The sequence below is a fragment of the Alligator mississippiensis genome, chromosome 7 (assembly GCF_030867095.1).
Source record: "Alligator mississippiensis isolate rAllMis1 chromosome 7, rAllMis1, whole genome shotgun sequence".
Taxonomy (NCBI): domain Eukaryota; kingdom Metazoa; phylum Chordata; order Crocodylia; family Alligatoridae; genus Alligator; species Alligator mississippiensis.
In genome coordinates this window covers 1183835-1206858 of record NC_081830.1, presented here as the reverse complement: position 1 = coordinate 1206858, position 23024 = coordinate 1183835, and the positions used below count along the sequence as shown (strand labels likewise).

Below are 23024 nucleotides of genomic sequence, written 5' to 3'. Positions count from 1 at the left end.
GCCCGCCCTTCAGACCGTTCCCCCGTCCCGTCCTGCCCCATTGCATCCTTGCTGACAACCTCCAAACCCCGTCCGTCCTCTCCGTGCCCAGGGCCTGGACGTTGGACGCTGCCACGAACCGTCTGCTCAAGGGCGACGCGCCGAGACCGCAGGGCGAGTGCTAGAAACCCTCCTCGCACACGTCGAAAGGTGGCCAGCCGCGGCGCAGCCCGGGCCTCGCCAGGTGACCTCGTGTGGTCTGTGGGGTGGGCCGGCAGGGGCTCGCTGGGGCAGGACGCTGCGTCCCCCCGGAGCGGCAGAGCAACCCGCACACAGGCCAAGGTTCGTACAGGATCTCGAGGCGTGTCACTGCAACCCAGGAATCGAAGGCAAAGGATTGAACCAGGTTGGCATGGCAGGCTCTTCTGAGGTGTGAATTTACCCGGGTCAGTCATCAAAAGGATTCACTTGTCTTACTCTTCGCCTACATCTTGCGCTGAGAGAGGGGCCAATTGACTCGCTTCAGAGGGGCAGCGGTGACCCCGTTGCTGCCTTGGACTGGGCTGCTTGAGAGAGATGTCATTTGGAGATTTCCCCTGGGGTGATCAGCTCATCAGCGACAGGGCATCAGCGAGGCGGTGGGATGGACTGCCTAGGAGAGCTGTGGGCTCTCATCCATCATTCAAGAAAATGAAGATAAGCCTCGTCAGGGATGACTGGGAATAGCTCCGCCTTTGCCATCCTGGGGTATTCCTCATGCTGCCACACGGGTCAGGAAGGGATTCTCCCTGGTTGTCAGACTGGTACGGACTGTGGGGGTTTGCCTTTCACTGTAGTGCTGGGGCTTGCTCGTCACCTCCTCTTCCTGCTTCCAGGTGCCTCTGGGATTTGTAGACCATGGTTGCAGCCAGCAGGAAGTTTGAGCAGGGTAACGCACCTCCTTGGCCCCAGACCCCACCGGGGTTTGCCTGGGGAGGAGGCAGTCCCCCGTGTAGACTGGGCTGCATCCCCAGTGGGGCTTGCCCGCTGCCCCCCTCCCGCCCCAGGCACCTCTGCCAGCCTGCAGGCAAAATCCACGGGGTTGTCTTGTTAAACAAGAAATCCATGTTTGCCTCTGGTGAAAGATAACATCCGGGGTTAACACCATCTTTCCGTGGGAAATGGAAAACCCGGGTCCCTGGTAATGACAGTACGTCAGAGCAGGCTGGCGGCATGTCTGTAGGTGCCCCAAGCGACCAAGTGGCAGACACGGAAGTTAGGGGCACAGCCTCTGAATTCCAATTACCTGGATCTTAAATGCTGGAGGCTGGAGGAAAGAAAGGAATAGTGGGGGAAAAAAATCCCTGGTCGTGCCCTGTTCACTCTCCCTTTCAGCAGCCACTCCCTGGGCACAGCTACGTGAAAAGCTGTCGCAGTAGCAATGAGCTATGGCAACATAGCATGGGGGGCACGAACCGTGACACTACTTTGCAGGAGCTCATAGGTGGCCCCTGGTGGCCCTGAGCTCCCAAGGGGGAGCAGGGTCAGGGACACCAGCAGGTCCTCAGTCCTGGCTGTTTGCTCCCCTCCGGCAGCTGTGCCATGCTGCTCTTCTGCTTAGAGAGCTTGAGCTCCACCCCTGGCGCTGTAGCTAAAGACTCAGACAGCTGTTCCCTGTACTGGCGTGGAGAAGGACGGGTCAGCACCTCTGATTTCAGGGGCCTTCTGATGACCCAGTGATTGCAGGGGGAGAATGAGGCCCTCTCCAAATGGCATTATGCTGGCTTTAATCCCCCACCCTTGCTAGGTGGCACCTCCACGTTGTCTCAAGGAGTGCTCTGGCCCTTTGTGGCACAACTCGCTGGTTGGGCTGGCTCCTGACCTCTGTCTCCAACTCCCCTCCGGCGGCACAGCCACCCGCTTGGGAGCACACCTTCACTCCCGAATAATGCACCCTGAAAGCAGCCTCCTGCCTACATGAGAACGAAGTTGCAAACTCTCACAAAGTACAATTAGCAGCCTCTCCCAGACCCCATTTTTTCTAACTCTATATTTTTCCTACAACAAATGTAATGTGTCGGTACAGTCCCAGGTGTGATTTTCCACAATTTCCTGGGGCGCGGTAGGCAACGTGCCAGGAGCGAGCGCGCTCTGGCCAGGGCATTCAGGATGTACTTAAGGAAGGCAGACTGTTTTTTTGGCCCGCTGGCACCAGCTGCTGTGGAGAAAAGAGAGTGGTCACTTAATACAGAAGAATAAAGCAAGGGTGTCTGCAAAGGTAATTTAGGCCAATGCCCTTCCTCCAGAAACGAGCCTGTCCTGTGGGCAGGATTTGATTTTGTACAGGGAAATACCTTGGGATTCCCAGCCCGCTCTGGTAATGGCTCAGCCCTGGCGCCGAGACAGAAAGGCGTCTACAAGCAGAGTGAACACGCCGTGTGTGCCAGGAAGGTGTGTGTTAGGATGGGGCACTGATCCCCAGCATGATGGGATCCAAGCTCTGCAGACTGTCATGCTTGAAGGTCATTGAAGGTGCTAGCTATCTCTGTCGTGCAACGCTGCATGGGGGACGGCAGGCAGGGCAGCAATGATGGTCTCTGGGAGGTCGATGAATGCAGACTCCGGAGGCCTCGAGCCGCTCCCTGGCCTCGCTACAGACTTCCCGCGTGACCTTGAGCGCATCCCCTAACTTAGGCGGTGTCACTTCCCCACGCGTACCTGTGTCGACCCCCGTGTCATCTGGTACGGCCGGTCCAGCATTGTCAGACGGCGTCTCGAACTGTTCCAGGGTGTACCATCTCCACATTCCTAAGACCTCTGTATCTTATCTTGTTACTTACTGTAGCTGGTTCGTACCAGCCTCCATTCAACCATTACTCCCACCTCATTCACAGCACACAGACTTACACAGCTTCACTTGCTGCTTTTTCAGCAAATGGACACGGTTAAGATGGCTACTTAGCATAAGCAAATGGCTTGCTTAGCATAAGTATTCGTAAGCATAAATCATAGTATAAGTTTAACATTAGCAAAGTTGCAGCATAACATATTTTAAACCATAATGGCATAGATATAACATATTCCAACATTTCCCCCCTTTGATACCCAATTTATTAGGGTATCCTTTCAAAGCACGCATTGCCATTTTTCAGCTTCTGTAATTTTTACATTTAATTTATACAATACAAAATAATAGCTAGCAAAGTTAACAGCACAAACACAACACACAACTATGACTGGCTATAACATCAAATTAAATATTCCATTGACTGATGATAACCAGCCAAACAGTTTTTCACCAGCCGTGATGTTATTTTTTTCCGCCTCAATAAAAACCTTGGTTATGTGTTTGGAGTTGACTTGCACTGTGGTATGGCTTTTTATAGCTTTTTCCTGCATGACGTTTACAGCATGCACTAACTTTCGATGTTGTGTTACGTGGTGGAGAACCCCTGCTGACATTTTAAAGCTTACTAGATATAAATTTACTTTTTCAAATAGTTTATAGTCAGTCGTAACGCTCTGGTTTACTATTTCCTTTTTTTATAATTAATGTTACATCCTATTATTGACAAAACATTACACAAACACACATTGACAGCTAAATTAGTTAAAATAATACTATTGGTTAACATATAACTACAAACACCAGGTTCTTAAACAAACACATCCATATTTACATCTACTATGAAGGACCTGTTGTAGGGATCATTATATTCTTGACTCAGGCCTGAACACACTTGAAATGGTTGGGTTGTACTCACTTTTATGATTAATTTTAATAATACGACTGTTAGTATTATAATGAAGAGTCCTCCTGCTTTTTCCAACAGGATCCACAGCATTCTGGATACTTTTACAGTATCATTGCCTGTTCCTATAGCTTAATGCCTACTATAATGCAAACAACAATGTTATTTTGTTATGCTTAATTTACCAGTTTTAACTGGGAACTATGCACCCACTTATGCCTTTTTCCTTTATTAATTTAGATCACCATAGGATGAATTTTACTGGTAGTATAATACGGTTCTGTTCATTTAAATTTTAAGGCGTGTGCTTTTGGAGTTAGTTTCATGTCCACCCAAAGATTAGGCCATTCTTCTGGTCCAGGTTGGACGGAAGTGCCCAGGTCTGGGATCCGCAGACCAATGTAATTTTTAGATGGTTTATTTCCAATAATGTCATTACATCTTTATGATCTTCATCTGCATTTAAACTTTTGACAACTTAAAACAAACCGAACAAATACACGAAGACCACACAATAAGCCAAACAACACAGAACAGACAAAACCATTTTTGCTGTGGTGGTAAAATAAAGCCCTGGCTTAGGTGATGGCAATGGTGAGGCTTCACGGTTTATCAGTCACCTTTGCTGCTGGGTTGAATTTTACGCTATAGCTTCTGCAAAGGAAAACAAACACACACCAACCTGCCAAGGAAAACTCCTTGCAGTAAAATATTATTCATATTTATAAATTTACAATGCTAACGTGTGTTTTTCTTGTGTATACATATTACATTATAAGGATTATTTACATTTATTTTACTGTTTTCAATGGTTCATTGCAGCATTTTGGCAATTGGAATTGGGACCTTTACAATTTCTTTTCAAATGTGAAATGAAGGGATGCCAATACCCTCCTTACAATTTAATTAAATTACCATTTTAAAAATACGTTTTTTTTTCAGGGACATTTTTTCTGTCAGAATTTTTACTTAGAAAGCTTTTTCCATAGTCTTATTGCTGGGACATGATTAAATCTTTAAGGTATTTGGATAAAACAATAGTATTGTTCCCATAAATATCAATTCCAAATTATACCAGCATTTTTGTGCGAAGGAAATAACCAAACCATTATATTAGCCAAATGTAATATCAGTAATCATTTTACCCTCCTGCTGTAGCTGCTGGAATGGCAGAGGATTGTGCTATACCAGCAGCTACGAAAGTTGTTACTGCAGTCAAAGCTTTGAAGTTAATTGTTAGTTTTCAGGTTTTTCTGTTAGCCCTCGAAACAGATTAAAATTGGGGAGTTATGCATATTAAACATCTACACAATCATTTCCTAGCTTAACAAACAACCTACTATAAGTTATAATTTTATTTTAGCCTCTAATAAATATTTACACTGCCTTTATGGGGAAAGTTTGATTCCTCATTTAAAACATTTGCCTGTATTCTGCCACATTTAACTCTGCCTGTGCCTTAAGAAATGCCTTCATTTACTTGTTTTGATTAACCCTATTAATTACAGCAAGAGCCTTAATAGCTGGCACTGAGTTTTCAGAAACATCTTTCTTTTTCCTTGCCTTAACAAGCTGTTAATACTTTCCATTCTGGGATACCTACGCTATAGCCACACTAATTTTGGACATACCTCACTTTTCTTACTTTCTGTTACCCCTAAGGGCACACACAGATTACTTCTAACAGTCCCTCTCTACCTTACGTGTCAGCACAATTTCTGCAAAGCCACAAAACAGAACATGCGGGGGTGCAGTAGCGTAGCTCATTTCACCTGTGTTTCCTTCTATTTTGCTAGGCACCGGGGCACATAGGATTACAAAATCTGTTTTACATCCACTGTTCCTGACTTTTCACAGAGCCGGACCCTTTCTGCTTTTTCCTTTAACTGTGTTTAAGCTCCCTGAAGTCGTGTTGCCTGTCAGAGAGCACATGCGGCACTGCTTGCACACTATTACATAAACACCTTCATCACCTCCTATACTAATGCTAGGAGCATGGGGAACAAGCAGGATGAACTAGCGCTCCTGCTTGCACTAAACACCTATGACTTAGTGGGGCTAACAGAGACCTGGTGGGATTCATCCCATGACTGGGCGGTACATATTGAGGGCTATAGATTGTACAGAAAGGACAGGGTGGGGAAGAAAGGGCGGGGGGCTGCACTTTATGTCAGTGAGCAATATACATCAACCCTCATCAAGACAGAATCCGAGGTTGAGGAAGTAGAAGGATTGTGGGTTAGGCTACATGGGGGGCAAGGAGAAAGGGATTTGGTGGTAGGGGTCTGCTACAGACCCCCACACCAAGGGGAAGAAATAGATGCGGGGCTCCTGAGGCAACTCTCGGAGACCATAAAAGCTAAAGAGGCGGTAGTCATGGGGGACCTAAACTACCCGGACATCTGCTGGGAGACGCAGACAGCAAGGTCCCATCGCTCACGCAGGTTTCTAACCTGTGTACAGGACCTCCACCTGACACAGGAGGTGCATGGTCCCACTAGGGGGAACGTCTTACTGGACCGGTACTGGCAACAGGGGATGACATGGTAGAGGACCTCCAGATCGGTAGCTATCTGGGAGACATAGTGATCACCTTATAATAGAATTCAACAAGACGGCGAGTGGGTAAGGTAACTAGTAGGGTGAAAGTGCTAGACTTTAGGAAAGCTGATCTCATTGCACTCAGGCGATTAGTCAAGGACGCACTGCAGAGTAGGAGTTTTGAAGGGATGGGAGCCCAAGAAGGGTGGCTGTGCCTAAAGGAAACGATCCTTCGGGCACAAAGCAAGACGATCCCCGAGCGAGGCAAAAAAGGGAAAGGGGCCAGGAGGCTTCCCTGGCTGACCAGAGAAATCCAGGGCAGCCTAAGGGCCAAAAGGGGAGCACATAAAAAGTGGAAACAGGGTGAGATCACTAAAGATGAATATACCTCCTCTGCTCGTGCTTGTAGGGAGGCAGTTAGACGGGCCAAAGCTACCATGGAGCTGAGGATGGCAACCCAAGTAAAGGACAACAAGAAATTGTTTTTTAGATATATAGGGAGTAAAAGGAAGGCCCAGGGAGGAATAGGACCCCTGCTAAATGGGCAGAAGCAATTGGTGACAGATAGAGGGGACAAGGCTGAACTCCTCAACGAGTTCTTTGCCTCAGTGTTCCTAAGTGAGGGGCACGACAAGTCTCTCACTGGGGGTGTAGAGAGGCAGCAGCAAGGTGCCGGACTTCCATACATAAATCCTGAGGTGGTGCAGAGTCACTTGGAAGAACTGGATGCCTTTAAGTCGGCAGGCCCGGATGGGCTCCATCCGAGGGTGCTGAAGGCACTGGCCAACATCATTGCAGAGCCACTGGCGGGAATATTCGAATGCTCGTGGCGCACGGGCCAAGTCCTGGAGGACTGGAAAAGGGCCAATGTGGTCCCCATTTTCAAGAAGGGGAGGAAGGAGGACCCGGGCAACTATAGGCCAGTCAGTCTCACCTCCATCCTTGGTAAAGTCTTTGAAAAAATTATCAAGGCTCACATTTGCGAGAGCCTGGCAGGACAAATTATGCTGAGGGGAAACCAGCATGGGTTTGTGGCGGGCAGATCGTGCCTGACCAATCTAGTCTCTTTCTATGACCAGGTTACGAAACGCCTGGACACAGGAGGAGGGGTGGATGTCGTATACCTGGACTTCAGGAAGGCCTTCGATACGGTATCCCACCCCATACTGGTGAACAAGTTAAGAGGCTGTGACGTGGATGACTGCACAGTCCGGTGGGTGGCGAATTGGCTAGAGGGTCGCACCCAGAGAGTCGTGGTGGATGGGTCGGTCTCGACCTGGAAGGGTGTGGGCAGTGGGGTCCCGCAGGGCTCGGTCCTTGGACCGATACTCTTTAATGTCTTCATCAGCGACTTGGACGTGGGAGTGAAATGTACTCTGTCCAAGTTTGCAGATGACACAAAGCTATGGGGAGAAGTGGACACGCCGGAGGGCAGGGAACAGCTGCAGGCAGACCTGGACAGGTTGGACAAGTGGGCAGAAAACAACAGGATGCAGTTCAACAAGGAGAAATGCAAAGTGCTGCACCTAGGGAGGAAAAATGTCCAGCACACCTACAGCCTAGGGAATGACCTGCTGGGTGGCACAGAAGTGGAAAGGGATCTTGGAGTCCTAGTGGACTCCAAGATGAACATGAGCTGGCAGTGTGACAAAGCCATCAGAAAAGCCAATGGCACTTTATCGTGCATCAGCAGATGCATGATGAATAGGTCCAGGGAGGTGATACTTCCCCTCTATCGGGCGCTGGTCAGACCGCAGTTGGAGTACTGCGTGCAATTCTGGGAGCCGCACTTCAAGAAGGATGCGGATAACCTGGAGAGGGTCCAGAGAAGGGCAACTCGTATGGTCAAGGGCCTGCAGACCAAGCCCTACGAGGAGAGACTAGAGATACTGGACCTTTTCAGCCTCCGCAAGAGAAGGGTGAGAGGCGACCTTGTGGCTGCCTATAAGTTCATCACGGGGGCACAGAAGGGAATTGGTGAGTATTTATTCACCAAGGCGCCCCCGGGGGTTACAAGAAACAATGGCCACAAGCTAGCAGAGAGCAGATTTAGACTGGACATTAGGAAGAACTTCTTCACAGTTCGAGTGGCCAAGGTCTGGAACGGGTTCCCAAGGGAGGTGGTGCTCTCCCCTACCCTGGGGGTCTTCAAGAGGAGGTTAGATGAGTATCTAGCTGGGGTCATCTAGACCCAGCACTCTTTCCTACTTATTCAGGGGGTCGGACTCAATGATCTATTGAGGTCCCTTCCGACCCTAACATCTATGAATCTATGAATCTATGAATCTTGCGAAGCTGCTCACTCACTAGACTCCTTAGACTTTTACTTTTATTACCAACTTTACATAGTTTCCCGCACAGCGGGTAATTTTTTTCTGCTGCTGACCTCTTATCAGACCAGCAATAAAAATGATTGTGTGTAAACACCTTGGACGATCTCTGAGACCAAATGACAGCTCTCTCGAGGTTGCTATGTTTCGTATACAGCAGTCATTCCTAAAATCCCATTCTCGCTCTCTCCTCCGCTTATCTTTCTGTACTGCATGTTTCTCTAGCAATTTTCACTCCTTATTAACCAGTGAGTTTTCTAACTTTCCAGTATAAGATTGCTGCTGTAAATGATTTAGGGTACACCATAACCCCATTTGGGACCCAGCGCTGTTACAAAACATGCTGATCAAGGCTCCAGTGTCAATCAGCATTGGGGGGGGTTTCATATCTCCCTTATCTCCCACTAAGCCTTGCATGTTTGGGCACCCCTAGTAGTTGAAACAAATTTATCCTACTAGTCCCCCTGGGCGCTTGGAGTAAAGTATTCCTTCCCTACGGGGGACTGGGAGGTAGCGAAGGCTGTACCAACTGAGGTGGATCTGGCTGTGCCCCTCCTGCCTGCCCTGGCCCTTGCATCCATCAATCTCTGCACTGCTTTGCTCTCTAACTTTCCACGTGTTTGTTAACTCATTCCTCTTCTCCGTTGTTGTCTTTTGTATAACAGTCGCCTGCAAAGCTTTAACAGACATCTGACAGTGAGGGTTTTTTTCAACTCCTGAACCTGTTTCTCTGCTTTCTTCTCTTTGATCTTCCTTGCTTGTCTTGGTGTTTCTTCTATTGCTTTTTTAACTGCTTGCCAAAGAAGCCACACAGCAGCGCTGTGTTGCCTCGGAGCAGATGGCTTTTCACATATACAGTACTTTTCAAACTGATCTTCCAGGTCTGAGAGACAAGCATCCACCCTCCAGGATGAGGTCGCCCCTTCCATAATTTCTTTTTTGAGACTGGGCACTTCCTAATTCTGCACCCGATTGGAGTGTGATTCCTTCTCCAGAGTTAGATTTCCTCTTGAACATCTTCCCCGTTCCTGCACCCTCCCCTCTCTACCTTAGAGGGTACCAACTTCCAACCCCAGTCAGTTTTCCCTTCTGGGATATACCCCTTTCCTAATAAAAGGAGTCCTATAATCCTAATCCCCCTGCTGGGATATGCCCCTTTCTATCAAAGGAGTTCTGAAATCTTAATTCGTCCATAAAGGTCCTTTCAGTTGTCCTATATACCAGACAATAATTGCTCAGGTTGCCTGCTTTCTAAGCAGGAGTCTTATGAGGAGGGACAAGGCAGCATGCCGGACTTATTGAGAGTCACAGGAGACTACCATTGCCCCTTTCGCATTCTCCACCAAATAATGTTGGACATAAAACTACCATGTGGGTTCAGCAAACCAGGGTTTATTGCATAGTAGTGGGCAACTGAGTCAGACGATTTAGCAGCACACCATTCACACTAAGTCATCTATCTGCAGCTTGTGGAGTCACGCTGCGATGGCCAGTCACAGGCTCCTTCAAGGTGATGTCCAGTTGAGAAGGGGTGCCAGCTCTCTCTCTCTCTCTCTCAACGTGCCAATAGGTTGTTGGTGGTGGTCAGGGCACTTGTCAGGCTGGTTTTTCACTGCCTTTTTATTTCCTTTAGGGCAGAAGATTGGTGAAGAAACCTCCAGAAGTTTCATAGATGTCACAGACATTCGGGCTGGAAGGGACCCCAGAGGATCAGAGTCCAGCCCCACACCCCGGGGCCAGGAAGTCAGCTGGGGTCACAGGATCCCGGCGAGATAAGCATCCACATTTCTCTTGAAGGCATTCAAAGTGGGTGCTCGAATCACCTCCGATGGCAGGCTATTCCAGACCTTGGGGGCTCGGACAGTGAAGAAATTCTTCCTTGCGTCCAGCCTGAAACAGTCATGGCACCCGGGATTCCCAGGCGGTCTCCCATCCAGGTACTAGCCAGGCCCGGGACTGCTTGGCTTCTGTGATCGGATAGGATCAGGTGGAATCAGTCTGGTCTGGCCGTAGGGGTAAGGAGGCAATCCACAGGGCCCCCCCTCGGCCCTGTTACAGCCCAGAAGGTCCCCCCCCAGCTGTGGTAGGGTATATAAATGTGTATGCCTGCAAAATATACGTACATATATACGTGTATGCATATACGCGAACATATCTATCTATCTATCTATCTATCTATCTATCTATCTATCTTTGCAAACACATTTGCATATATGTGTGGGGACAGCAGCGGGGGTCCACCCATCCCCCTGGTCTGCTGGCTGGGAAACATGGGGGCACTGGTGCAGGAGGACAGGAGTAGGGCCTGGGTTGGGAGGAAAGGGGGGAGCAATGGGAAAGGTCAGTCGGGGATAGATGGATGCATGGATAACTGATCCACCCATCCTTGCCTCCCACTTCCCAGGCCCAATACCCTGCTCGCGGCTGGTGGGATCATGGCCAACGTCAGTGGGAACAACGTGGAGGTGAATCTCCAGCGGGCCCCTGGTAAGAGGGGGCGGTGGCTGGCACAGGGACAGCTCTCTTGGTCAGCTGCCTGGGGTGCCAGGAAACGGGGGTGTTGGGGCAGTGGGGCAGGACAGCAAGAGCAGGAACCTGGGGAAGGGGCTGGGGAGGGGAGGGGGAGGAATGGAAAAGATCAGGACCAACTTGTAAGAGGCAGACAGCTGCTAGTCTCCATCCAGTGCCTCCCAGTATGCCACAATGCCTCCCAGTATGCACCAGTGCCTGGCAGTATCCTCCAGTGCATCCCAGTCCCTTACAATGTTCCCCTATCACCATGTCCCTCCGGTGCCTCCCAGTATGCCACAGTGCCTCCCAGTTTCCACCAGCTCATCCAAGTCTGCTAAGTTCCCCTATCACTGTGTCCCTCGTTATCCCCCAAAGCCTCCCAGTATGCCAAAGCTCCCTCCAGTTTCCCCCAGTGTGTCCCAATCTTGTGCTAGGTTCCCCTGTCACCGCTGTGTCTGCCCAGTGCCTCCCATTATCCTCCAGTGCGTCCCAGTCTCTTGCTAGTTGCTGCTTCATGCCGTGCGTTGCCCCCTCTTCGTGAGGCAGGAGATGGGGCCATGAGGCTGCCCAGGAAGAAGGCGACGACCACCCTCATTGAGCCCCTCTGCCTGGGTGGAGTCTCTTGCACCGTGTGTACCTGGGGGCTGGGGCAGTTTGGGCCTCCAGGGAGCAGCTTGGAGGGTTGAGCAAAAACCTTGCTTGTTTTGGGTCTTGGGAGGGCAAATTGGTTTGCAAGTTTGCCTCCAGAAGGTCAGGTTGGTCTGCAGGTAGAAAGAGTTGCCAAAGCAGGTTCAGGGTCAGTTTTGTAATGTCGGGTGCAGACCAGAAGCAGGCTGTCACAATCAGACCCGCATGGGACTCTAGTCATAGTCATACTGATTGATGTGAGCAAATGCATTAGCTCTTATTTAAGTAGCCAAACGATTTACTTTTATTTTGCTATAACAGAGATATTCATGTGAAAATGCTTCAATAATTTGTAAGAACTAAAACAGCGTGGGAGAGAAGACCATGAAGGTAAAGAAGGAGCGGGACCAGCGTTGCACCCTGGGGAAGGACAGGAGGTACAAGACCCTCCCTCTTTCCCAGGGATATAAATCCCAGTGGACTGACGCCTTCCAAGTGCACCAGGGATCTGCTGCCGTCCAGCTCCAAAAGAGAGAAATAAATAGAAATTGCACCCATCCGAGGTCATTGACTAGAGCAGGAAACCCGGCGTCTTGGGCATGGGCTGCAGGGGAGTTTGGAGATCTGGGCCGGTTCAAGCAGACCTGGTGCTCGTCTGCGGCACCTCCCGCCTCTGCAGCCCCCGGCGGGATGGGGGTCTGCCCCGGGCTGTGGCGGGCAGGGCGCCGGACTGGGGGATCAACCTCTGCTCTTGGGTGTTAAGGGGCAAGCAAGTAAGGGCCTTTTTACACGTGCTCTGGGAGGGAGGGGGCACTTTAATGAATTAGAGTGGCTTCAAGAGCTGCTTTAATTAAAGCCCTGCAATGTCTTATGTATCAGGATCCTCCGCTTCAAAACCCCGCGGTGGCGGGGCTCTATTGGAAGCCGGTCAAACGCGCTTCAGTCGAAGTGCCTGGGGTGGGGGATGCTGATAAATGGGACGGGAGCGGGGGCTCGCTGGGGCATGCTAACGGGCACGCTGCAGCAGACGTGATTACGAGTCTGTTCCGACATGCTGTAATTGCAGCGCCTTGGAGCAGCCTCTGCACTTGTGTACAGGCGCCCTAAATGCTTGGGCTCTCGGCCCGTTTCTGCCTCCTTTCAGGTGGTCCCAGTTTCTCCCAGTCCCCCAAGCTGCTGCTCCGCAGTTACCCCCAGCTCCTCCCACAGTTGCCCCCAGCTGCCCAAAGTCCCCCCCACAATTACCCCCACCTCTCTGCAGTCACCCCCGGCCCCTGAATTGCCCTTAGACTTCCAAGCTGCCACCCTGCAGCTACCCCCAAGGGCCTGAACTCCTCAGCCCCCCTCCGTACACACGGTGGAGGAGACGTGGTCTCCTCCCACGTGGCTGCCTTCTCCAGTGGCCTTGACCCCCATCCCCCGCTCTCTGCTTGCCCCTGGCCCACGACACAGTGCTGCTGGGGGCTTGGAAGGGGCAAGAGAGACAGCTGTGAATGATCCTGCTCTGGCGGGGGGCAGGGGTGGAGTGGGTGTGGGGGGTGAAGGGGCAGGAGGTGGTGGGGAAGGGGCCAGAAGCTGGGGCTGGATGCGGGTGCGGGAAGGGCTAGGGTGTCCAGGTGGGGAGGAAGGGGAAGGTGCTTGGTGGGGGCTGAAGCGAGGGGCAGGATGCGGGGGATGGGGAAAGTTTTGGGGGCTGAGGTGGAGGAGCAGCAGGAGGGGGGGTTGGTGTTGGGGAAGGGATCCCGAGCCTGGGGGAGAGGTTGGAAGTAGGGGTGCACCGATAGAGATGTTTTGGGCCGATACCGATGGCCGATTTTTTCCGAGCCATAAGCGGTTGATACAGAGCTGATTGCCGATACGCAGCCCGGCAGCTTGGAGAGCGGTGTTGGGCTGGTAAGTCTGCTGTGGGGGAAGGAGTGTGGGGGGAGGGGTGCAGATTGAGGCCCCCACACTTAGGGCGGGAGTGGGGCTGGGGTGGTGCGTGGGACAGAGCCCTGGGGAGGGGGGAGGCTGGTGCTGCGCGCTCCCTGGGGGAGGTGTGGGGGGCAGGTGTCCAGGATCTGTGCACAGGGCGAGGGTGGGCTGCCGCTGCGGGCTGGGGCCAGGGAGCACCAGGCTCTTCCCGGCAGCTGGGGCTGAGCATGAGGCTGAAGTTTGTTGCTTATTCCCAGTTCCTCATTTTTGGTTCCTTATTCCCAGTTTCTTTTTCAAAGCTAAGCTCTACTGAAAAAAAAAAGCTGCTTATTCATGAATTACATGTCCTAAAGGGAGAGAATGTCATTAGCTATGCATATTTACTCATTACTGTGTAAAATAATATCCTGCATCAAGTACAGAGCCTGATAAGGTCACAGGGCGTGTGATGGGGCCAGGGTGTTGTGGCTACCAAAGAGGAGCCTGAACTAAGCAGGAGGTAGGTTTTCATGCTTGGAGCCGCCTGGCTTGGCCCCAGGGCTTCAGGGAGGGAGCCCGGAGAGGTGGGAGAAGCTTCATCCTTGGAGGTGTTTAGGGCCAGGCACGACGAAGCCTGGAGTGGGACGATGTAGTCACGGATGGCCCTGTTGTTTGTAGAGGGTTGCACTGGATGCGACCTCCTGAGGTCCCTTCCAGCCCTCACTGCCTGCGATCCTCTAAGGAGAAGAGCAGGCAGAAGCGATCCTGCACAGTGCACGGCAAGGGGAGACAAGGGACAGGAGGTGCAGGAGCACGCGCAGCCCCGGACAATGGTCCTTGCTGGAGAAGCACTTCAACAAGGGGGAGAGAGAGAGCCAGTTTGCCAGACCCAAAGTGTCGGCAGTGAAAGCAAGCGCCCAGCAAGCACGTCCTCGTGCTGTCCATGGACATCACCTTCCCTCCGTGGTCCCTGGGTTAGTGTCTTTATAAACCAAGGATATTCCTAACGCTAGGGGCTACTAATGGCTAAATAATGCTGACACCTAACGACGCCCACACCCTGCAGTCCTGTCCTCCCAGGGGGCATCTCCTGCTGCTTTAGACCATCCCCGGCTCGGCCGCCCCAAGGAGCCTTTCTGGAGCTGTGTGGCAGAGGCCGACGGCCCCTTAGACACGTGAAGGGAAGGACAACTTGCAGGCCAGCCCCTGTCCCCTGGGTTGGGCACTGCTGAGGTTGGATGTTCAACGCGGGGCCTGATCCACAGCCAAGGCTGAGTTTGGGAAGGGTCATGAGTTAACCCATTGAGTTAACTAACCCATTGGTTGTGGTGCTTGGGCATCTCCTTTTAATCCTACTCCAACTTGCAGCCATTCGCACATCAATGTTGCTTGTCCAACTAAGGGATAATAAAGCATCGGAGAGGAGGAGGGACTGCGGCTCTGCATTGCTAGGGGGTTAGGATGCAATAAGACCCCCCTGAGACTCCTAAACACCATGGCAATCTTTGGTAGTGCCTTGGCTGGAGGACCTGGCCCAGTTGCCCCTGCCCAGCTATGCTTGACCCGGGCCTGGCTCAGGTGCTTTGTGATGCGCGTCCTCTCTGTCATCACATTGCCGCGACGATGGTGCTGGGGCAGAGACAGAAGCAGAGCCAAGGATTTGTCCTGGTTGCTCTGTGGTCGACACGGCTGAGACTAGTTGAGTTAGTGGGCTCGCACGTTGCATCGTAGTCGTGGCTGGGTTTTGTTCCTTAGTGCTCCGTTGTCTGTATTCTTAGTTATTAGTGCCAGTAGCACTAGCAGTGTTAGGAATTAGTCTTAGTTTTAGTGTAGTTAGTAGGTAGTTAGCACAGTTAGTTATTAGCATTATTAGGACCCAGTTGCCTGCCATGTTAATCATAACCCGCTTAGTTCCTAAGTCCCCTGGGCACAGGGATGTGGAGGAAAGGAGCAGCTCCCAGACTGCGCAGGTAAGAGACTTGCTGGGAGTTGTCTCACATCTGCTCCCCCTGGTTGCCAAGTCTTGCAATCTGAGTCCCACTCTCCCCATTGCTGGAGTGTTTTACTGATGGAGGACGTCGTCCCAAGCTCCCCCACAACCTTTTTTCGGGCTGTCTTGGTGCCAGGCCGCTGAATTCGCAGAGCTCTCCCTCGGGGAGCAGCGATGCCGCTCGCTCTTGCCTGCTTCTCCGCGAAGCAGACCAGGGGGACTTCGGTGCCGGGCCCTGGGTCGGCACTGAGCTGGACGAGCCCCTGCGGCTTCCCCACGTCCTGCCGGGGGCTTGCTTCTCACCCGGGGGAGGTTGGTTTCTGCTAAGCGATCTGCTTTCCTTCTGCAGCTCCCACCGGTGGAAGCCCAGCAAGGGACCGGAAATCCCCAGCCACCGCCCGCCAGCTCCAAGGGCACCATGAGAGCCCGGATGTACTGGGACCCCGCGGAGGAGGAGCTGCTCCGGTGCCAGGAGCCCTGGGACAAGACCCGAGTGAGTGCCCGGGAGGCATCCGCAGAGCTGGATCTGTTGCCAGCGGTTCTGCCACGCGGGCAGTTATAGTACACTTACTGAACGGCCGGACATCCTTGCCCCCAAGGGCAGAGGAGTCACCGAGGTCCCCGGGAGCCCCGAAAGGCCAGGCGAGAACTCCTCTGGCTGCAGCATCTGGGCGTCTCCAAGTGCTTGAGCCTGCTGGGTTTTAGTGATGGGGAAACTGAGGCAGGGGCTGTGGGAGGGACTTGCCCAAGGGCACTCAGGGGGTGAGTGGCAGAGCCAGTGATAGAGCCTGGGAGATCTCCCTCCTGGGCCCGTACCCAGAGCACAAGATGCATGTGACCTGGGCCCAGTGCCCAGGAGCTGATGGTGCCCCAGTCCTCCCCTTTGCTGTGCCAGGCTGCAGTCACGGGCTCTGGGTACGATCCCTCCTGGGCCACGCAGCTGCCTGCTGGGGCCCAGAGCTGGCAGGGAGCTGCTGCCGATGACACGGAGGGTGGAAGGGGTTTGCCAGCACCTTAGCATCCTCCGAGTGGGGAGCGGGACTCCTTCCCCGTCACGGCCCTGCGCTCAGGGCACTGTCCCATGTCCCCTGGCAGAGCATCAGTGACCTGGGCCACTTCCAGAGGCTCCGCCAGAGCACCCAAGTGGCCCTGCGGGCGAGCCAGAGACTTGAAAAGAAGCTGAAGAGGGAGGAAAGGTTGCTGCTGCTCCTGGAGCCCAATCCTGCCATCCTGGGGCAGCTGTAGGGAGTGAGGAGACAGGTAGGGCCGTGAGCAACCCGGAGTCTTTGGGGCTGGGAAGGGCTGTGGGGCTGGTGAGGGGTGGGTCTGGGGGCTGTTGGCCTGGTGGGTGCCTGTATTTGGTGGATTCTGCACACGCTACAATTTGTGGGTGGGAGCGTGGCCCCCATGTGTGTCTTGGGGATGAGTGTGCACACGCGGGTGATCACACGTGTCTCACAGCGGTGGTCAGTGGGTGAGACCCTATAGCAATACCCAGCATGTGTGCCTTGGAGGACAGGGCTCCGCCTGTCCCTGCATCGGGGCCCACAGATGCCCAGCCTGTGCATCCGTGGGGCCACGTCGCATGAGGCCGCTCGCCGCTCCGTGCCCTGATGCCCACTTTGTTCCTTCCTCCGCCCCGCAGCTCTTCCGGCTGGGCAGGGAGTGGAGGCAGCAAAGCATCCGGCTGCAGCAACTGGAGCTGGTTATCGGGAGGAGGGAACAATGCCAGAAGAAATGCTCCCGGGACGAGGGGCAGCTGAGCATCAGGTCCGTGAGAAGGAGTGGGGCACGTATTCCCGGGGCAGGGAAGGGCTCAGCACAGCTGCCTCTGAGAGCGGGGACCTGAGTGGTTTGGGACCTCGCCCTCTCTAGCAGCCCTGGTATCTTCTCTCCCTCCATTCCCAGTTGTGGGGTCCCTCGCTTCCTGCCCCCCTACAAGAGGGCTCCTCCCTCCTCAAGGCACCATCCGCCCCCCCAGGTATATGATTATTAGCAGAACCCCCCGGGAGGCTCATGAATAAGGTGATGTCCCTTGTCTTGCAGGGGAAGGAGCCAGAAGGACGCCTTCTCCATGGCTGGGCCCTCAGCATTCCTGAAAAAGTCAAGATTCCCTTCCCTTAAGCAATAAACAGCTAGTTAAAAATTCAACTGGCTGCAGTACTCCAGGTTCTGGCCCAGCATGAAGGCCCGGATCCATTGCACTTGTACAGGGACCAGACTTTGTTATTAAGAGCCTCCAGTACGAGGCACGAGACTGGGAGAAAAGGGGTTGGTGGACGGTGGATAGAAAGGAAGTCAGTAATAGAGAAACTGGGGAAGACAGTCTAAAATGGATTAGGGCACGGCCAGGTCGGCTTCAAGCCTGACATGCACGAGTGCATGGAAAAGGGGAAGACAAGGCCTCGCCAAGTGCCCGTCGGCGTGTCTGCTGCAACCCGTTCTTCCGCGCAATCCAGTGGGGACCCTCGGGTGCAGGAAAGCAAGAAATAATTGCCCAATGTCAGCAGTGGTTGCATGGAGGGGTAGAGGGAACCGTAACCAGGGGCAGCACGTCATGGAACAAGGGACCCGGTAAAGAAACGGGTGCCTAAGATGCCAATTAGTAAATGCTAAGCTGGGGGAGACACTCCCCCGATGTATCAAAGAAGGACCAGTCCACGGTCCGGGTTACAAATGGATTATATAGACGCACTTTCGGTGACTAAGGAAGGGTATAAATACTTGTTAGCAGTGGCGGATGCTTTTTCGGGAGGGGCTGAAGCCTTCCCAATAAAGGCACACACCGCAGGAGCTACGGCTAACGTGGTCTTCAAGGGAGTGTTCTCCAGGCCTGGGACCCGGGCGATAACTGACTCAGATAGGGGACCGTACTTTGTGGGAGAAACTACGAAAGCCCTGACACAGGCTTTAGGGATACAACAGAAGCGGCGTGTGTCCTACCGTCCTCCGGCCAGGTGGAGACAACGAGCCGAAGCGTTGAGGAAGGTTGTGTGTGCCAGCGGTAAGAAATGGACTGAGAAGTCGCCCCTTCTTTTGGCAGCCGTTAGATCAGCCACCCGACTGAGACCACGTTTAACGCCATATCACATTATATTTGACCGTCCGATGGAGCTCCGGATCAACCCGCTGCAGCTCCGACCAGATGAAATTCAAGAAACAGGTGTAATCTCGTGGATTAAATAGCTGCAAGAAGACAAGGCAGTGTATAAGCACAAACCAGAAGAAGCCCTGTTGAAAACCTGAGCTAAGATGCAAGGAAAGCACGAGGTTGCCCCCCAGCTATGGCAAGTAGGGGACCAGGTAATGTACCTGAAATACAGGAAACCCCGCCATAACCTACACACCAGATGAGAAAGTCCATGTTGCACTGTTAACCTAGCTGGCCCGATGGTGTGCCAGATTGACACGGGGCCCGAGGGTATGTATATGGGTACACCGTGCTCAATTAAACAATATGGGATAAAACCTCCCCGGATGCGGGTTTGTCTTCTTATCTTTCAGGTTTTAGACGCCGAAGACATCGCTCTGCAGAGGCTCGGTGAGAGGTTCACATTAAATAAGTAAGCCAGCATTAATCCTACTGTGCGATCGCAACTGTTGCGTGTGGTTTGTGTGTTTTGTCTATGGTAGTGGCTGTTGGCAAGCTTAGAAGGATAGGGAAAGAGTAGAGAGACTTGTGTTGTTGCTTATATTGTAGAGAAACATGAAGATCCAGGAGGGGTTTATTTTCTGGATTGGACTTGCAATGGCGGAGGCGTGCATGGGATACGAGTATTGACCTCAATATCAAATTGAGCCTGGGTCGATACAGGACACATAGGGCATGACATCCATTGTATAAGGTTCAGCATATCATGAAGTGTGCAAATGTGGTGCATGTGACTACCGAAGAAGCAGCAGGTGGCATGAAGACAACAGAAGGCCGTGGTTGCTTTTGTAACCGAAGATAAGACTGTTTTGAAGGCCGACTCTTTCAGCTGGCCGCACAATATCCTCGATAAAGAGGAACCGGCTTCAAACCAGCTCCAACTGGTGAGATGAGAGGGCGCTTGTGATGTGCTGACCAAGCACCGCATGCCGGAAGAAGCATCTAGAAATCTTGCCCAGCAACATAAAGTGTAGAAAAGGGGGCAAAAGAGAGGATGATGCAGGAACGTGCCTCAGCACCAGCGCCCGCGCCAGGTCAGATGCCCTGCTCCATCAACGGATAGGGACCGGCCATCCCTATCTCCAGTGCCCTCGGGGTCGTGTGTGTGTGTCACCTGCGAGAATGTATGTGAGTGTGCGTGCGTGCGTGTGTGGTAGGGTAACACAACTCCTAATAAGCTAATGGTCTCTAATAAGTGTAAAACTCCCCAGCACCCTTAGCAATAAAGTACCCCGCTGAAAAGGGACTAACGTTTTCTCATTAGTCCCAGTGCTGGGTTACAAGGGCACGGGGCAGAGGGCCCAGGCTGTGAGAGGGGGCAGGGGGCATGCTCCGAGGGATGAAATGAGGGACCCTCATGCAAAAGACGGCCACTCGGTTCCTGGAGCAAAGGGGGCGTCGTTGGCCAGGATGATCCAGACAGGTGTTGAAAGCTGGATTCATGATGTAAATGATGACAACGACGACGACATGCTTAACTTTCTTCCTTCCCCCTTTCATGCTTTTCTTAACTTGACTCCTTTGACAGCTCCTTGCCTGTGGATCATCTCTCTGCAGTCGGCTTATTGTCCATATTTCATCCTGTCAGCACAGCCCTTTGTTCCACATCCCCATTATGAGCACACCTCTTAATTTGGCCTTTTTTCCGTTGTCTTACTTTAACCATTGTTCATTGGTCTCCTTTATCACCTTTCATTAACAGATCCAATCATTCCATCCCTCTGATTCAGCCGATTAGCGCCAAGTTCAGTTAAGTTGAGCTAGTAACAAACCTATTGCTACGTTGTGTCAGAAAACCTTCTCGCAGTGATAGACAAAGGAAAGCAACATCACGCGAGCAACCTCAAGACCATGAGCTGCTTGCAAGACACAAGGCCTGGCATTGCTGCTCTAACATTGAACATTTGCTGTTCAGGATGGACGGCAACTGGAGCATGTGCCGCTGTATGCATCTTCAGGATGGTCGAGGTTACAGATCCCACCAGACCGCCCTTCATTGGATGGGTTTAGAAAGGATCTGCGCTTATTAGTAACGCGATATGGGCGTGATCCATGACAGCTCCACTCTTCTTCTTTGTGCTACGATTAGCGTTCGCTCTCGTCTAGTCTTTATGCAGATGGGACCTGCAGTAAACGCATTTGGGAGAACTACTACGTTTACTAGGAAAATATCTGATAGCCCACGTCTCCGTGCTGCTCATGGGTGTCTCTATCCTGAGCTGTCCCTCAGGTGATTTTTGCAGAAGGCGGTGACACGCGGTCTCTCAACTGTATTAGGAGGAGGGAAAGCCAGCGTAGGTGTGCTGAAGGCTAGGGATACCGAACCCTTGGCTGGTAAATTGTCCCGAGTGACCCATCACTTGCAAGACATCAGAGCTCCTCTTCCCTCCTCTCCGTCCAAAATCAGCATTCAGGATTGGTCGAGCGCAAAGTTACTCCCCAAGTGGAGAGGCTTCAACGAGCCGAAACATCGATTAATGGGACGTGCTTGAGGTAAAATGCACATTAACATGCTTTAATGCACATTAGCCTACTTTAATGTGCATTAACACATCACTTCAAAACCGTGCTCAATAAAGGTGTTACCAAGTGCTGAAGCTGCTCAGGTCAGTCTGGTGGCCAGCCAGGCTGAGCCGAGTGATGGAGTCAGGTCTTGTTGGATGTGCCTAAAACGCCTTCTTGCAGGTGGAAGAGATCCAAAGCTTTGTCTTTGTGTTCATTCTTTATAGTGCTCGCAGTCCATACCAGCCTGTGGATTCGGCTGAGTCAGACACAAAGGTCATCCTCCTTGTCCTGTTGGCAGGCTGGGATTGTTAGGACATGATCTAATGGCTTTGTGGTCTGCAATCTTCAGGGGGGTCGTTGCTTGCAGTCTTCAGCCATCAAGGCTTTTTGCCTATTGCTTTTAATCGTATGTATTTTCTTGAGTTTTGCATTGCCTTAAGAAACTCCATTTTGTATTGCTCTGTAGCTGGACATAAGTGTTCGACCTGTGTATGCTGGCTCAGAGTGTGTCTGTGGAAAAGGAAAACATCAGCTGGCGACTAGCTGAAGAAGGCAGAGAGATGAAAGACCAAGCAAGAAGAATCTGCCCCCAAACAGCGAGAGCACAACGGCAATCAGTCTTCAAGGAAGAACACAGCGATAACACAGCAAGAGCCCAGAGGACTGGGTGAATTGACAAGGCTATAAAAGATGGGGCGAGACGTATTGATTCTGGGCCTTGTTCTGCACGTCATCCTGGAGCATCGGTTCATCTGACGAGATGGACCGGCAGGAGCCCGGTTTCCACTCGGGATCAACTTGGCTGGCCACTAAGTTGATCCGAGCACCGATAAGACCAGTAACGTATACCACTGCAGAACAGAAATTGGGTTAGTGTGTGTGTGTGTGTGTGTGTATTAAGCGCTCAATCAATAAACTCGGCATCTTGCCTTATCTCGTCTCGTGATTTGAGCAATTGGCAATTTGTGTAACACGCCTGCCTCCCCACCCCTCCAGAAGGGGATTAAGGTGCACTGGGGCGCTAGGCAAGCACAAAATTGGAGGCCTCCTCCCCCATGGGAGCTGGGCTTTAAGGTCCTGGTGGCAGGGCAGGCTGGGTGGACCCTGCTGGGCTGGGGGGGCACATACCCACCTCTTCTCCCTGCTCCCCACCTGCGCTATGGCCCAATGTGCGCACACAGGCGTGTGCACCCTCTCTGTACATGGACATGCACACACACACATACACACGGGCACACAGAAACAGACAGGCACACATACACATGACCCACTGACAGACAGGCACAGAGAGGCACACGCTCACACACGCCCACGCTCCCCTCCCACCCCGGCAGTCTCTCCCCGCACCCCCACTGGGGAAAGGACCTCCAGGGGAGGGAATGTGAAACCCCCAGCTTGAAACTTGTCCCCAAAGATGGGAGGCAGTTGAAGGATCCGAGGCCACTGGGTGGGAAGCAGACAGGCAGGGGCGTTATGCGCACGCGCCAAACCAGCGCAGGCCCCCGGGAAGCAGCGGGCGTTATGCGCAGGCGCCGAGTCCGCCGTCCTCCGAAGCGAAGCATGGGGCGTTGTGCGCATGCGTCAAGCCGGCGGTGCTCCCGAGGGAAGCAAGGGGCGTTGTGCGCATGCGCCACGCTAGAGGCGCTCCCGAGGGAGTGCGACGCCGTGGTCACACACAGTAACGGTGTCGTTTCGGTTGAAATAAAAAAGAGCGAAAAGTGGACGTGTTTGCTCACCCGGCGGGAGTCCCCCCCCACAACTCCACC

General features: G+C 52.4%; 2 long non-coding RNA genes and 1 pseudogene across 2 annotated transcripts; 2 read left to right on the top strand and 1 right to left on the bottom strand.

Moving 5' to 3' along the window:
- Window positions 1–693: 693 nt before the first annotated feature.
- LOC109285111 (uncharacterized) lies at window positions 694–12266 on the top strand. Its single transcript, XR_002092779.2, has 4 exons — window positions 694–782; window positions 10215–10518; window positions 10986–11068; window positions 12041–12266. It is a non-coding gene; the product is annotated as an uncharacterized LOC109285111 (long non-coding RNA).
- LOC132251985 (5S ribosomal RNA) lies at window positions 10480–10596 on the bottom strand (annotated as a pseudogene).
- Window positions 12267–13457: 1191 nt separating the features above from the next.
- Window positions 13458–22191, top strand: LOC109285109 (uncharacterized). The gene is made up of 5 exons (XR_009463621.1): window positions 13458–13612; window positions 15952–16095; window positions 16698–16862; window positions 17248–17372; window positions 17649–22191. It is a non-coding gene; the product is annotated as an uncharacterized LOC109285109 (long non-coding RNA).
- Window positions 22192–23024: the final 833 nt, after the last annotated feature.